This window comes from Pan troglodytes, chromosome 14, assembly GCF_028858775.2.
Source record: "Pan troglodytes isolate AG18354 chromosome 14, NHGRI_mPanTro3-v2.0_pri, whole genome shotgun sequence".
NCBI lineage: Eukaryota > Metazoa > Chordata > Mammalia > Primates > Hominidae > Pan > Pan troglodytes.
The window spans coordinates 35,207,632-35,220,327 of NC_072412.2; the positions used below are offsets into that span (position 1 = coordinate 35,207,632).

Here is a 12,696-nt window from a genome sequence, read left to right on the forward strand (position 1 = left end):
ATGATTTTATTCTTTTCTACAAAGCCTCACCCCCAGGGACAGATCCAGTCCTTTACCTTCCTGGAATGCCAATTACTCAGCAATCTTCACGTAAACTGGAGAAAATGTTTCCAGCTGTTGTAACAGAAAATGTCTTCCAACTTTTGATTCATTACACAAGGTGTTATCACTTATTTTCTGGCACAGAGCTGGTGCACTATCCCAGAACTGATCTGACACACTTTCTTCAGCTGATGTCAAACCAAATTATAAGGCAAATAGGACAAACGAAAAGGCACATGAACAGAATCCATTTACAGTGGGGTCATTCACATTGGTCCTTCCAGGTGAGAGAAGCACTGAGAGAGAGAGATTTGCAATTATTTAATACATAGCATAAAGCTTCATTTTTGTCTTCAAAAAAAAAGTAATTTTAAGACCTAGAAAACACAGTTGCCAATCCTCAAAATAGATCCACATTTCCTCTGGTTCTTCCTCTAGTTCTCTTGTGCCCCAAAATGTAGGTATGTGGGTGTAAACATCTCCAAAGTCAAGTTCTCGTGCATTTTGATAATCTTGTAAAGTTTTGAAAGTAACTTCCCTCTCACGTTAACTGATGGTAGAAAATGAATGGGAACTTTACACACCTGATTCCCAATACACCTTAATGGGAAAGTGCAGGCTCATAAAACTGAGGGCTAGGACATTTAGTATTTATTTTAAGGGCTTCTAAAATATGCCACAAGCTTAGAGTACAGGGACTAATTTTAATGGAAATCTGTTTATTAGCATGCTGGTACACAAAAGTAGGCTTTTAATATTATTTGGATTTTTTTTTTTTTTTGAGACAGAGTTTCGCTCTTGTTGCCCAGGCTGGAGTGCAATGGCGCGATCAAAGCTCACTGCAACCTCCGCCTCCTGGGTTCAAGCGATTCTCCTGCCTCAGCCTCCTGAGTAGCTGGTATTACAGGTGCGTGCCACCACACCTGGCTCATTTTTGTATTTTTAGTAGAGACGGGGTTTCACCAGGTTGGCCAGGCTGGTCTCAAACTCCTGACCTCAGGCAATCAGCCTGCCTCGGCCTCCCAAAGTGCTGGGATTACAGGCATGAGCCACCGTGCCCAGCATTATTTGGATTCTTAATGTGCTAGAAGTGTTATTAATTCAACTATAAAATAAAACACATCTTTCAGTTATTTAAAGTACGAAGGCAATGTTACAGTGTTTCGGCAGTCACATTTTCAAACAGTACAAGGACATCCTCAAATAAGATTAACTGTATCAATCATCTCCTACTCCCATGAACATACAAATGTGAAAATGCAAGTTTCTCTAGTAATGAAACTCGCAGTGAGTCTGAAAGGACCCTTCCCTTAGGATTCTGTTGTGAGGAGTTCTCCCAAGTCTTCCACTGCCCACTGAAAGAAAACTAAGGTATTCCCAATGCCTGGCACAGAATCCATGCTGAATCGATGTTTCCGGATCTAACAAGTCTACAAGGACTTGCACATTTTAAACATTAAAAGACATTTATGTTAAAAAGCTAAAGCACAATCATCTTAATAAAACCCAGGTGAAACTCTTGATCCAATTTGGCAAAACCAAAGACAACTCCGTGAATAGTCTGTTCACCTAACAGGCTTTGTAACAGGTCTTTGTTTTTTATGGTCACTGTCAATAATTGGCACTCTGTACAATACAATAATATATGAGATTAGATTTTCTCCAACTGAACGTATCCCAGAGGCATCACAGCATGATCTTCAGAAATTCTCCTTTTTCCTATAAACTGTTGCCAAATGCAGCAAGGATTTAATCAATGGATGTGTTTTTTTCTCAATACACAGTAGCTAAGTCTACCAATTTGACACACAATGTAAATAAAGAGAAAAGCAATTTTTGCTATATAAGAAAACGATTGGCCAGGCATGGTGGCTCATACCTGTAATCCCAGCACTTTGGGAGGCCGAGGCAGGAGGATTGCTTGAGTCCAGGTGTTCGAGGCCAGCCTGGACAACAGGGCAAAACCCTGTCTCTACAAAAAAAAAAAAAAAAAAAAAAAAAAACCACACACACACAAAATTAGCTAGGCATGGTGGTGCACACCTGCAGTCCCAGCTACTTGGGAGGCTGTGGTCAGAGAATTGCTTGGGCCCAGGAGGTGGAGGCTGCAGTGAGCCAAGGTCACAGCACTGTACTCTAGTCTGGGTGACAGAGTGAGATCTTGTCTCAAACAAACAAACAAACAAAAATGATGATGTTACCAGGAAACAAAATAGAATAAGCCTGCGCTATTCCTTTCACAGGAGACCAATTCCAGAAATGGCCTGAGAAATATGTCAGTAATTTAACTCTTCCCAGGGCCACTGTATCAACCAACGACAGAAACGAACCTTTTACTGGTTCTTTGTATACAGACCCCACTTATTTCTAGGGCTTATTATTTTTTCCCTAATTTAGAGCTATAACCTCAGAAATGGAATTGACCTTCCCATTCAAAAAAGGCCCTGTTAATGGGGTCGCTGGGCATTGTATGGCTTTTTGCAAAGCCCTGTCTGCCCTAAGTGATGGGCAGCCCCTGCCAGCTGCCAGCTGAATTAAATAGGCGACACCCCCTTAGTCTCTTAACCTCCCAGGCTGTGTTATAAGAAAATCACTCTAATTCTGATCACTAGGTGGTTCCTTCACACCAGCTTATCCCATCCATTGTTGTTTTCCATAGTCAAGTCTGCAGTATATAAGACTGTTGGCCACTAAATCCTTGGGCATGTCTAGAAAATTATTATAGCTGGAAATTATTTTCAAAAGTTACCCCTCCATTCCTGCACACCTTAAAAACAGCCCACATCTTTCCGGGCATCGTCCATGTTGGGAATTGTCTCATGTGTAGGGACTCCATCTGATAATAGTTGAAGATCTAAAATCGGTTCTCAGGACCAGTTAATGACTTCCATTCATTCCCAGAGAAGACACCCGGAAGCAGCACAGGGATCATATTCAGTTTGTGCAGCGTATTGAGGGGAGATACAGACAACTTCTAACAGCATGCATATGCACTTTGTGGCATTAATCTCTTCCTCGGGATCCGTGTTTCCACAGTGTTTGTTCAGCCTTCCTGACTCTTTAACCTACGTTTATTCTCCATACAGGAAGCCATTCACCCTCCACATGAGGCAGCCCACTGAGGCTAGATTGCAGTGAGAACACATTTCACACTAATGCACTGGCTGCTTTCCAGAAAATTGCTGCTGGCAATCATATCTTGCCATCTGATGTCAACATTGGCATTGAGAGGATGCTAATAAAACTGCGAAATCAGCTAAAACTAATGTTTAATGCATCTACCACGCAACAACAGCCAGGGTTCGCCATCTTTAGGGCTTTGAATTCTGATGTTCCATTCATACTCTTCAGTCTCCTGAGCAGCACTTCTGAAACTTAAATGTGAATAAACACAGCCTGAGAATCTTGTTGAAATCACATTCTGACTCAGTAGGTCTGTGTGGAGCCTGAGGGTCTGCATCTCTGCCTGCTCCCTGGTGGCCTTGCTGCTGCTGTCTCGGGACCACTCTTGGTACTGAGGTTTTTATTTATTTAATTTTTTTTTTCTTTTGAGACAGAGTCTCACTCTGTCGCCCAGGCTGGGCTGGAGTGCAATGGCACCATCTAGCCTCACTGCAACCTCCGCCTTCAAGTTTCAAGTGATTCTTCTGCCTCAGCCTCCTGAGTGGCTGGTATTACAGGCACCCACCACCACACCTAGCTAATTTTTGTGTTTTCTTAGAGATGGGGTTTCACCGTGTTGGCCAGGCTGGTCTCGAACTCCTGATCTCAAGTGATCTGCCTGCCTCAGCCTCCCAAAATTCTGGGATTACAGGCATGAGCCACCGCACCTGGCCGATAGTGAGGTTTTTAAGAACACTGATGAAGCATACACCTGTGCACACAGCACGACTCTTTACAACTTATTTCTGTTGTGTAAGCAGTTTCTAGCTCCCAGACTGTCACTCTGAAAAGGCATCAGAAGGAAAATGTCTAATCTTTTTTTTTTTTAAGCTAGTGCTTACCTTGAGTTATTTTCTTCCTGGAAGATTTTTTTTTTAATAAAAAAATCAATTTTATGTTCCTATCTGCCAAGGCAACTTTGGTTTATGGTCTTCCAAGTAGAGAAAAAGGGAATAGAAAGATCTCTTGTAGGGGCACTCCTAGCCCTGTAATCTACTTGTTAAAGGATGAGCCAAAAGTTAAAACTAAGAAATGTCATTTCACAAATTGTAAGCATCTAATGAGGGTAGTCGTGAATACAGAAATCAACAAAGCACTATCTTCTTTCTCCCAGATATTTTGGTCTCACACAGGTGTACAAACAGTTCTAAGGCAAAGCAGAAGTGATTATCCACAGAAAGAGAACTACCTTGTGTTTTTCCCTCAGGGAGGAACTCATTAAAGATCATGGTGACTGTGCTCCCATTGACCTAAAAAGCCTGTTACCTGGCATGTACAAAACAAGACTGGACTTATGGAATCAGACACGTTTTGAAAAATGTGACTTTTTTCTAAGAGGATTCTAGACAGAGCAGATGGAGTCTGAGATAATTTTAACCTCCAATAACTGATTACACTGAACAGCACCTCAAGAATTGCTACTTTACATGCTGTTTGCTTCTCGATCGGACTTTGGAACATGATTACTATCAGCTGTAAGTCAGAAGACAGACAAAAGAGGCTCTACAGACAAGTCACAAGAGAGGAAAGCACACTGGGAAACTTGGCTTCAGGGGATCTGACCCTGGACAATGAAATAACAAAGTTAGAGAGGGAATGGCTTGATACGTTTCCCACATAAATGTGCAGACTCATGTGAAGGTGCCAGCAAGGAGCCAAACTGCACACAGAGTGGGATCTGTGGGGTTTTGTTGTTGTTGTTGTTGCTGTTGTTTGTCTGTTTGTTTTTAAAGAAAAAGACAGGGCCAGGCGCAGTGGCTCACGCCTGTAATCCCAGCACTTTGGGAGGCTGAAGCTGGCAGATCACTTGAGGTCAGGAGTTTGAGACCAGCCTGGCCAACATGGTGAAACCTTGTCTGTACTAAAAATACAAAAATTAGCTGGGTGTGGTGGCACGTGCCTGTAATCCCAGCTACTTGGGAGGCTGAGACAGGAGAAATCACTTGAGCCTGGGAGGTGGAGAGGTTGTACTGAGCTGAGATTGCACCACTGTACTCCAACCTGGGAGACAGAACAAGACGCCTGTCTCAAAAAAAAAACAAAGACAAAGGAAAAAAGACCGAAATATGAGCAAGGGCCATCTTCTCAATGCGACTGTGGGTAATTTTAACTTATCTTAATATTTTCCCATTTCCTTCAAAATTCTTTACATTGATTATATATTAATCTTACAAAGGACAAGACCAATTAAAAAATAAATCTCCCATCTGTCCTTTTGTTTCTAAGGCATGTTGTTTACAACATAGTTCCTATTTAAAATTGGATTTTTAAAGTTCCATTTAATTTCTGAAACAGACTTCTTTCATTTAATTTAGTTTCAAGGATTTAAAAGCTAATCAGGAAAATCTGGTGCAACATATTATACTCTGCCACCACAAACACCCTTGAATACTGCAGGTTTGTGTCTCTGCAATAATTAGGCCAGATGCTTTTCATGTGCATCTCCTATTGGCCCACCACCAATTTTTAAATCCATGGGACATATTGATCAGTTCTTCTCTTTATTCACTGCATGGCTAAGGCAATGTCAGGAAGGTTTACAGCAATTCTCCTGACTCAGACGGCGAGATGTTTCTAACAGAATATCTATTGTTCCCCCACAAAATGAAAGTGCTTTCAATAGCGAAAATGATCTAAAATTGGCAGATGCGTTCTTTTTCTTTTCTATACTAGAGTCTTTCATGAAGAAGCCCTAGCTAGAAACAACCATCATGGTGCGGTGTGCATGGTAATGTAGTGTGTGGCCACGCTGCAGAGGGCACCATCATCATTTACAGCTACACATGACCACAGCCCAGGGTGACCAAGGCAGCTCCTATATGGCCATGACCCGTAAGGACCTTGCTGAATACTGGAGCCATATGCTAATGCCAAGTGGATAGACCACAGCAAACTGGTCAATCATCCAGCTACTTAGTCATTCAGTCATTTACCAGGTCAAGCTCTGGAGACTCAAAGGCCAATAGAACACCTTTCTTAGCCTCATCCTATAAAATCGAAAGGAGGAGACAGGCATTACAATAGACCAGCATAATGAAGATGTGCATGGCTACATACAATGTACAGTGAACAGGCTCCAAGAGAGTGAGTTGTCAATTTTATATGGGGAAGATAGGAAATATTTCATAGACAAGGCCACCTTTGATCTGAATCTTGAGAAATGAGTAGGTTCTTGCTTTGCAGAGCTGGGGTTCAGTGAGATTACCTTCAATTATCAATGTAATCATCAATATAAATATATATAGCAACGAGTCCAATGCCAGGCACAGAGAAGGTATTCAACAAATGATACTAATAATAATATTACTTTCTCGGTGGGATGGATTGCCAATAGAAAGATGCCTTTAAGGAATGACCTGTACCATTGAAGAAGAAAGTGAATAAAATATCTGCATCGCATTCACAACTGACTGACAATAAATGGGATGATAAAAATACAGTTGTTAGTAGTTCAGGTACAGCAGATCAGTTGCAATGGAAACTATGCAAAATGACCAATTCTACATTCATGGTATTATACAACTACAAGCGTCTTACATTTTTAAGAAAGCCTGGAATATGAGAACAGAAGGGAGAAGGACTGATATTTTTAGAGGACCTACCATGTTTCAAGCCAAGGCCTTTATATACATATTTTGTCAATTAATTATCACCCCAATATTATGAGGTATGCATTATTATGCCATCTTAAAGAAGAGGAAATTGAGATTCAGAGAGTTGAACTGATTTGCCAGAGGTCACACCACTAATGAGTATTCAAGTCAGGATTTGACTTTGTATTAGTTAAGTGTCTCATTTCGAATTCCATGCTCTTTTTATTATATCATGAAGCATTTCCATGTGAAAAGCCACATTTACAAAGGAAAATATGATTAGTCATTATAATAGGATAATTTAAAATAGTGAGTCCCTTTGGCACATTAAAATATGATTTTTTTCCAAAAAAAGTTGTTAAGTGTCAGCTTTTCCATTATAACAACTACCAACAATTGGGTACCAATCACAGTGCTAAATTTGCCATGTGAATTGTTTCATTTAGTCCTCATGACAACTTATAGAGCAGGCATTATTATCATTATTATTATTCACAATATACAGATGATGAAACTGAGGATTATCAGGGTGTGAACTATTTCCAATAGGAGGATAAATTTCACTGTGCCCAGAGTAGAGGACAGATTTGAACTCATCTATAATTCTATGGAACTAATGTTTTTCCTCTCTGTCATGTTATCATGTATATCTATGCTTAATTTATAGCATACATAAGCAAATTTCCTCATTATAAGTAAATTCAATATACAGAAATTTTAAACTTAACTAATCAGTAAGTTGGGTAGGCTAACTTAATTTTCCAGGCTTGGATGAAAAACCACAAGCTAGATTTTCCAGACTGAAATCTCAGTCCAGGCTCAGCTGAATTTTTTTGTTTGTTTGTTGCAGGTATAACTGACTGACCAGCTGACTTTAAAGTCCAAGTTCTTTCTATCATCCCAACATGCTCCTGCCAGACAGAAAAGGCTCACAGGCCAGGTCAGGGCTCCAGCTGTCATAGAAGCAAGAGAACTCACCACCAGAAGGCAATCACAAAGCCAGTAGACTTGTAAACGTCCCCCAAATGCTCTCAGCACACTATGGAAGGGCTTTAGAAAACCTATCTTCAGTACAGCAGTGGAACACTAAGAGAACTTAGAATTCATTTTACAGCGAGCTAGAATGCAATTTACAGAAAACTAACTTTTGCTAAAATGAATCTAAGCCTTAAAATATACATCACTGCAGGTACCCATAATTGATCACATCCTCAGAGGAGCTCAAAGTGAAAAAAAAAAGGACTTAAATCTTCCCAATTTGGAGGCACTAACATCTACATAAGGACAGGTGTAGCTCATGAGTCCTAAATATTGACCAAGGATATGTGACCTAAAATAGTACATTCTATTCTGAACACTTTAATTCTGTAAGTGAAGTGTCATTATGATTCTTAAACTTCTTTTTCTTTGAAATCATCTATTTCCATCAATTCATAGCTCTAATAAATCATGAGGATGGTTTAACATGTGCTCTGAGCTTTTGTAGAGAATTTTAATTTGACATTTTAAAGTGTAAGCTAAATTACTTGTATCAACTTTTTTTTACTCCAATTGCAAACAAAACTAAAAAGTATTACATTCCCTTTTGCTACATAGGTAGTGTAGCAAATCAATAGTACACATTCTTTATACCAAGAATGAAGGGTTTTAATATGCTTGCAGAAGTTAATTAGAACTGTCACAGAAAAGTTCTACTAATAAAAAAGGAAAAATACCACTGCTGCTAATAGCTACAGAAAACCTCCTTTTCCATTCCAAATAAATCCTACCAGATTCTAAATTTCTTACATTTTGTCTGGAAACCTCTAGTTTCCACATTTTCTATGCTTATCAACTCCTATAGCCAAGGTCAGATGCAATAATAATTTGTACCACTTTTTTAACTTGTAAGAGGAAGACATATCTTAAGCACTCTAAACCCAAGAGTCGACCAAATTATTTTTACTTCAGATTAGAATTAGATATTAAAGGCCAAAAAGAAGAAAATAAAGACCATTTTGTGATATCTGATTCATAGATTCCTATTAATCATCATTACCATTTCCTGTAATCAAGTAAACTCCTATATTAAACACCTAAAATAAATGGCGGCAATTATTGACTCATTTACAAGCATCTTTTGGGCTTTATGTTTATAACAGGCAATGAGGATTCATGATCAAAAGATACAGAGAAGATGTAATGATGGATTAATTTATCAACAGCTACTGGGATGTCCTCAAAATGGCAGTTATGATGCTTTCTCATGGTTTACCATCGAAATCAGTTTATGGCTACCCCATACTTCAGCTGAGTAATTCCTAATGTTTTCCATATTGGGAAAACAATAAATTGTTTGCTCACTCTAGCATGCTAGCAGTGGTAGATTTTTTTTTTTTTTTTGAGATGGGGTCTCACTCTGTTGCCCAGGCTGGAGTGCAGTGGCGTGATCTCGACTCACTAGCAGTGGTAGATTTTATAAAGTACATGGCCTATGTGAAATGTCTATAAGATAAAAATATAACATCTCTGGGGTTTTTTTCTCTTCACTAAAGCATGCTGCAATGTTGTACAGATCTTTGATGTTGAAAAGTAGATAAGATAGGGATGTGCATTTATTTTCTACTTAAAGAGCAATCTAGTTTGTCATTGCTGTATTTCAGTGGGAAGGGGATCATTGGGAAGTGCCCTATCTATGTTCTTTATAGTATAAATCACCTACTTAGGCACTAGCTGTTCTATGTTTCTAAGGAAGGATTCAAGAACCACAGATTTAGCAGCTCAAGAAAGCCAGATTTGCTTTTCCATAAAAGGAGTCAGGAGATATGCAAGGGTATCTTTGTAGCAAATCTGGTAACTTTTAGTCTCATTTTAATCACTTAATAAATAGTTATACTCCAAATGGCCTCTGGGAGTAACTGCTTGGCAGGTTAAGTGAATAACCCACAGCAAAGTTCCAACATCCAGAGCTTGGACTTGGGCAAGAGGAAGAGACTCTCAGACTCTAAGATCCTGCAAATCCTCCCCTTGGACATGGGTTCAGGGGACATGATTTTAACTGTTAGCTAGAAAATGTCCCTTTTTCTTCTTTGGAGGTCTTTAACCAAGGCCCAGATTTTTTAAAAAAATGTATCACTGAAATTAAGGCATGGTAAGTGCTTCCTTGAACTGCCAGCCATGCCAGCAAAAGGACTGATGACCTGGTGAGCAGTCACCCTGAAAGTTGCAAGGAAGAGGAGGAAGGTCGGGGCAACCATTTGCTGAAGCTTCAGTGCCCCTGAATAAAGAATGGAGTTGCAATCATTAGAAAGGGTTTGCTCACACATAGGCTGCTTATGAACCACAACGGTCATCTTGGCCAATTGCAGCTTCCTGCAAAATCTTTTCTAGATTGTGCAGCATTTCCAAAATGTTTATTTCCTTATCTCAGTCTAAAAACATCAAAAAAAGTACTGTTCGATGAACTCTTTGCTTAGGGCTAACACAAACCCGAGAGGCAACTGAGCAAGGAGTGGTGGTAGAAACAAGTGAGAACAGCATGTGGTCTATGCCCTCCGGCGTCCGTCTCCTCTGGGTAAGATATTAAACAGCAGGCTCCGGCTTTCATGGTTCCATTGTCCAAAATCCCAGCGTCAACAGTTTTCATGCCATGGATACATCTGTAGGCTGCCCCAAGGCAATCTACAAAACCATCTTCCTCTCTACCCATTTACTCAAAGCACTCAAGCAATTCATTTTTTAAACAATTCTATTTCCTCAACCCAAAAACATGAAATTCTTTACTGGGCATTGGAATTCCCATATTGTTTATGGAGTTGATGTGAGGGTTCAGTTAAACTATTTTTTAAAAAGGTGGGACAAGTAATCTTAGGGTGGCATCTTGTTGGCAGCATACGGACCCCGATGCCACCACAGGCAGGCCAAGATGGTAGCAGTGCAGGTGCCACCCCACTATGGCCAAGCGTTATTCCACAGGACAGCGTGGAGGAAAGTGGTTTATTCTCAGAGGCTTATCAAGCCTCAGTCTCTGCCAGGGTTGTCAAAAATTCTACTCTAACAAACTGCTTATGGGACAGATTTCTCTTTTGAGCCAAAAAGATTCTAAAGACTCCTGGGGTCCATGAGGAAGCATCTTTGTTCTCACTGGGAACCCAAGGAATAAGTCTTTATGTTCTTTCCACTTTATCATCCAATTCCTCTGCAGCTTTTCACTGATCCTGCTATGAAGAGAACATGCCAACACTAGGGGAAATGCCACAGCAGCAAACTGAACGCTTGACAAAACAACAGTTGAGTACAACAGTCAGCAGAATGACTGCAGGGAAAAAAAGGACAGAGCAGAAATGTTTCAGATGATATTCCTTGGACAAATTACTCTCTTGACAATTCTTTCTCAATATATTTACATCAGTTTGGTGCTTTAACATAATCTAAAGTGGTACAGTGGTTACCAGCACAAGCTCTGGAGCAAGACCAGTTTAAATCGTAGCTGTGTGGTCTTATGCATGTTTTTAATGAGTTCTGTGCCTTAGTGTTCTAATCTGTTAAATGGGGATAATAAGCAAGTCGTTATGAGGATTAAACATGCTAATACATGCAAAGCACTTAGAACAATGCTCAATAAAGCTATCATCATTATAGTTCAAAATTGCTATTGCATGTATCATCATAGTTGACCCACAGCACTCTATAAAACACAGGTAATCATTTTATCTGTGTTTCACTGATGAGGATAATGAGGCTCAGTTAAGTGTTTTGCTAAAAACATAAGGAATCTACGGCTGAGCCAAGACTTGAATCCTGGTTTTTTGACATTAAACCTCGGATTCCGTCCCATGACTTTGGATTATTTATATGTAAACCACAGTAAACTAGCCGTTATCAAATATTGATTCTAGACAAATTCAGTAAGGAAGAAAACAACTGAGAACATCATACCTATTCTAGGGATTTATTCCTGAAATAAACAAAATTAAATAATCAGCTGATGGCAAATTTTAGCTAAAGTCATTAAAGCCGATTTTTAGATTCAGAGTAGCATTTTGGAACTCCCAAAATTCTGAAGTGCAGCAGGGAGAGGGAACATTTATCCATATGTATTCTTTGCTCTAATGAGACACTTTATAAAAACATTTATTTGAATAGGTAAATATTTATGAAAATAGACGAACTCCCATCTTGAGAAAATTCAATATATGAAAATTCAGAACTACAAGATGTTTGAATAACTCATTAGAAATGGAGCCAGTGAAGGGCTTACAAAATGTGTAAAGGTGAAGTTTGCCATCTTATTGCTACTATAATTCACAAGCCAGCATGAACTTTCTGGTCATTGATAGATTGATGACATTTAGGCTACAGACTCTTAAATATAGAAGACTAAGTCTCATCCATTAGAGAATCTCATCCATTAGAATCCTTATCCGCATGATACTTAGGGCAAGGGTTATGAGACAAGCAAAAGACGGTAAATACAAATGAACAACTGGCACATATTCCTTCTTTCCTAATGAATTTTATAATTTAGAGCATCTGAATGGATCCCTAAGGGAAATATTCTTTCATGACTAATACTCTTTCTAGGATTAGCATCTATTTCTAATTCAGAAAGTTTGAATGTGCTAGCCTTTAAGAACTTGGAGGAGTCTTCTATTTAATAAGATCAATCTTTTAATTCATGGATCATTTTAATTTTAATATTTACTATACATACAAATCATTCAAATTATCCCTCAAAAAAAATTTTTAAAAAAAGCATTTTGATAGCACCACATTAAAAACTAAACTTCCAGCAAAGATAGTGTGCTCAAAAATATAATCTGATAAACTCTGAATGACTAGCAAATCATGCTGTACATATAATCAATTTTTTTTTTTTTTTTTTTTTTTTTTTTTTTGAGACAGAGTCTTGCTCTGTCAC

The 12,696-nt window shown here is 39.1% G+C and overlaps 1 protein-coding gene across 3 annotated transcripts in view; it reads right to left on the minus strand.

Annotated features, from left to right (window-relative positions):
* The window catches only part of DCLK1 (doublecortin like kinase 1), a 352,247-nt gene that overhangs the window by 319,037 nt on the left and 20,514 nt on the right, over window positions 1-12,696 (minus strand). The gene's annotated exons all lie outside the window — the stretch shown is intronic.